General features: G+C 38.5%; 1 pseudogene; it reads right to left on the bottom strand.

Moving 5' to 3' along the window:
• Positions 1 to 1,559: 1,559 nt before the first annotated feature.
• On the bottom strand, positions 1,560 to 4,014 carry LOC109008767 (annotated as a pseudogene).
• Positions 4,015 to 4,848: the final 834 nt, after the last annotated feature.

The raw sequence follows: 4,848 nt of genomic DNA, 5'->3' as shown, positions 1-4,848 counted from the left end.
TTGTGGCTGAGGGAGAGAACGCTCGTTGGAGAGAAACCTTGGAACTGTTGTTTTTGTCGTGGGCTATGGGAAGAAATTGAGCAACTGAGTTGGTTTTCTACAAGTCTCAGTGGTTGTGGTGTGTTGCCATGTTTGTTGGGTGATTGCTAGACATGAAGATGTGGAGACGTGGGGGAGAACGAACAGGGAGGAGAAACCGTCGGGCGGGAGTGGGATGGGGCTATGTGATGGTGGTTTAGAGCGATTCCATGGTACTGTGGCTAGAAGAGATCTGTCGTGATAGATTCCAACGTTGTTATCCTTATCATATGGGGTATCACAACAAATGCATTTTTTTCTCTTACAAGCTACAATAGATTTACACATTTGGAGGGTTACTATTCCCCATTTATTGAATATTTTATGAGTTATCTCCTCCAAAATATTATTAGTGTTAACGTCATGTTTCGCACACCTTTGAGTCATGCTCGAACAGCTCAGATCTTTTACAACGGACCCAGCATAGAGAATAATTTAATGCGGCTTGGAGAGGCAGCATTGTGTAGTAAATAAGTAAGAAAGTCTAAGGATCAGAGAGAGTTTCCTTGTACCTGAGATCAGCTATTTATACTACAGGTTTGAAGAGCAAATCATGGCTGCTACTATGAGGTCCAGGTTCCTCGTACTGTTCATTTTGTCAGAACCTTTAAATGTGGCGTGGCTCTGCGATGGTGTCATTAATGTGGTGTGTCGTCTAGGTGACTAAGTCATTAATGCGACGTGGTTCTCCAACCTTCTCATTTTAGTTTGCCTTTCTCCTGGTTCGTTCATGCTTCCTCTGTCAATAGATCAAAGGCTTTCCATATGTTATGCTTGCTGTGTGGGCAGACACTCAATTACTAGACACTACTCGAGGGATCTCAAATCGATGAGTCTCATCCCCTACTGCACCGCCCCTCCTACAGGCCATGTATGGAGGATTCTCCTAGTGGGTCGAATTTGTGGCTTTTTGTCCCGGGTCAGGCTTGGCTGGGCCTTGGGGGGAATGAGCCTGGTGGGGGGGGGATCCCCTTACAACTAGGTTGGCAAGAAAAGATAGTTTGCAAATAATAATTAAATTATTAATTAACATATGGCCAGTATAATTGCAAAACATGAAAAAAACTTAAGAAAAAAAAGTATTTATGTTTTTGACTAACAGATGGATAATCCAATATGGAAATCTCTCTTGACTGGAGTAGGCAAAAGACAAAACATGTGATTTTCGCCAAATTTAATCTTTGCCTTTGCCTACACCAATGATAATGCTCTGATAACATAGGAGTAGACCCGTGAGGTCGTAGCTAGCAAGCATATAACATTTTTCTATTCATTATGAAAGAGTTCAAAAATGCCTCATCTAGTACATTATGTTTGCTAGATGAGAGGAATCAACTTATTTAACCAGTTCTTTCAACTCAGTCGTCAATTCTGGAAACTTTTTTTGAGTTCTCACAACCTTCAAAATTAATCACCTAATTAAGGATTGCCAAGAACACTAAAATTAGCTGATGAAAAGCTTACAATTAAGTTATAACAAATTAAACAGTTTCTCCAATACTACTCTTTCTAATGTTCCTCAGCTTGCAAGTGATTGTCCTGAAGGATGGTCTATTATTAGCATCCTTATCCCATGAAAGGCAAATGAGATCAATGAGCCCTCCAAGTTGCTCATCTTCCTTGGGAAGCTTTGGCCTTAGCCTACCCTCTCCAACTTCCATGGCAATCTATAAAACGCAAAATCAAGTAATAATTAAAGATTTAAATTGGAAACATGATTACTTTGGTCAAATCTTATTTCAACTCTTGATCTCTCTTTCACAATGACATGATGAAGTTCTCTTGTTATATAATATGTCATAAATTATTTTCATGTCTAGATTGAAAATCATTAGTTGGTTTACCTGTACAGGACTATAATCTGTCTCAATGTATGGATACTCTCCAGTAATAATCTCATTGAGAATGATACCAAAGCTATATACGTCACATTTTTCATCATAGGGCTCGCATCGAATCACTTCTGGTGCCATGTACACAAGTGTTCCTGAAAATTAAAAGAATTTTTTTTGGGTAACCAGTTAAAAGGGAAAGGATATAATACTATATATATATATATATATATATATATATATATATAACAATAAAAGGGTTATATGTATATATATATAATAAGAAAAAAAAATTTGTGACGGATTATTTGCGACGATAACGACTATTTGCGACAAAAACAGACTCATTTTGAAAAGAAATAATTATTTTTGCTGGAAATAACTGGTCATAAATAAGCAGTTTTCTTATGTACTACTACTAACTAGAACAGGGTTATATGTAATATATATGTTGACCTAATTTTGGAGAAAATAAAGACTAAAGATAACAATAGACAAAACCTAGTAGGTTAATTTTATCCTTAAGTGTGTATAAAAAAACATTCAACTTATAACTCAATGTGGAGGTTATATTCTCGAATGCATCTGGCATGTTGGATTAAAAAAAAAAAAAAATTGACCTTTAAACTTCTTTTACAAATCAGGTTAATAGTGTGAAAGCTGATTCATGATATTTTTCCAAGGCTTCCAAGTACAATTAATAAGGCGCCAAACATATATAATAGTTCTTGCCTGTTTCACCAGTGAGAGCCATCTCTTTATCACTCAAGAACCGGGCATGCCCAAAATCCGCCACCCTCACGTGATTGGAGTCATCCAAGAAAATGTTGCTAGGCTTCAAATCGCGGTGAATAACCCTAGGCTTTTGTTCATGCAGATACTGCATTGCTTGAGATATCTCCAATGCCCGAGACAGCCTCTCTTCGATTGCGGGAAGTGGCACCATCCTCTCTTTCTGTCTCTTACCCGGTCCATGCAGCCAGTCCTTGAGCGTCATGCCCAGTAAGTCTGTCACTACCCACCCATGATTAGGGGGCTCTAGGCACGCACCCATTAGATGCAGCACATATGGATGGCGCTGCCTCGATAAGGTGTCGACTTCTTGAGCAAAAAACGATACCCCATTCGCATTTGAGTGGAAATAATCAGGGTATATGCACTTCACTGCAACATCTACTCCCCGCAATGTTCCTCTGTAAATATCTGCAGTGCTTCCGTGGCCTAGCTTTTCTTGCAACTCAAGCTGTTACCATGCATATTATTTGTTAATCAAGAAAGTATTTAGCGTATAAAAAGGGTCTAATGTTCTGTTCCCAATGCCTAATGTTGTTAGGTCATTTGGGTGACCATTTCTGGTTTATCAGTTACTGTAAAATACTTAAAATGTGTGGTTTATTGGAAGTACCCATGAAAGAAACTGACCTCAAGTGGATCGATGTACCATCCATTTAACTTGGCTTGATCAATGATGCATGCTAAGTCGGAGTGTTGCCGCACAAGAGCTGGCACTAAGGGACTAGTAGCAACATCGGAGGAAAGAATACCTTGCCGTTGATCATCATCTTTGTCGTTAATGATGAGGTGTAGGAATCCATTGTCTTGTGCTATCTGGAGACAGTACCTTAAATATTCTTGTGTTCTTTCCGTTCTTTTTGCGTACAAGAGCTTGTGCTCTTTCTGGTTTTGGACCTCCCTTTCCAGATCGGCTATCTTTACATGCCAAAAAGCACATGATTAATTATATATATGTAACAAGATTTACATTAAAAAATATTATAAAGTTCATTTCATGTGTCTATCTCTTATATTAAGATTAAGTAAAAACTAAGAAATCTAAATTTCATCAATTGCTATGCTCTTAATTAATTACCTGCTGCACCAATTTGGAAATTGACTGCTGGCTGTGGTGGTGCTTGCTGGAAGTTTGGTGGGTTGAGACCGCAGACCCCATAATCATGCAGTCGTTAAGACCCCTACAGCATCCACCTGAGTGAGTGGTACTGTTGAGCTTTCCTTGATTTGACAAGGAATTCCCTGCTGATATTTGGGGAGGCCCGGATACATGAGTGGCCTTCTTCTGCCTCGAAATGCCTCCAAATTTCATGGTTTTCACGAGGAAGCTGCAAAGAGCGGTTATCTCAATTGAAGTCTGATGTTAGTTCTTGTAAAGTCTGATGATTTTCGTCTGCTTTTTTATTTTCCTTTTGCAAAACGACATTTATGGCGGATTTTGTTATGAGTGAGCTATACATGAGCCTTTTCTTTGATCAACTTACATTGGTTTTGGGGAGGCCGATGCAGGATGATGCATATTAATTGACGTTAGTCTATGATCCCTAGTGACCATTCGGCACCAAATTAAACTTTTTTTTGTTTTGCACTAAAACAGTTTGATACATAGGATGAAAGATATGGGAGCCAACCAGCTGCGCGCCAGCATAGAGTAACGGAAAATTATATTTACAAGCTGGTGTGAATAACGCGCCATCTACACTGTTGATATGCCATATATATATAGTTTGATTTGTAAGCAAATCAAACTATAACATGTCAACAGCATGAAGGTACGTACATTAATTAGATATTTTTTAATTGCATATTATGTTCATGATATATAATTATATATAAAACAGCACACTTTTGATGAATGATTTGAGTTTCATCCATAAATAGAATTTTTTAACATACAATATTATACCAAACGGCATTTTTACGGAACAGATCATCATATATGTAGAGAGAAAATTAGGATGATATTTGTACTTTTGTGAAGAAGGGGCGACACATTCTAGGGCACTTCCGGCACATACACATCCCTAAGACTGCTCTCCCGTCTCCTAATTAGCTCCTCCACCCCTAAGTAAAACGACAACAGGATCATATGAAGAAGCCAACGCTTCTCTGTCTTGAGTACTCTTTCCCCTCTCTCCTCTCTCCC

Source organism: Juglans regia, chromosome 6, assembly GCF_001411555.2.
Source record: "Juglans regia cultivar Chandler chromosome 6, Walnut 2.0, whole genome shotgun sequence".
NCBI classification, from domain to species: Eukaryota; Viridiplantae; Streptophyta; class Magnoliopsida; order Fagales; family Juglandaceae; genus Juglans; species Juglans regia.
Note: the sequence above shows the minus strand (reverse complement) of the source record. Positions and strands in the feature narration are given on the sequence as shown.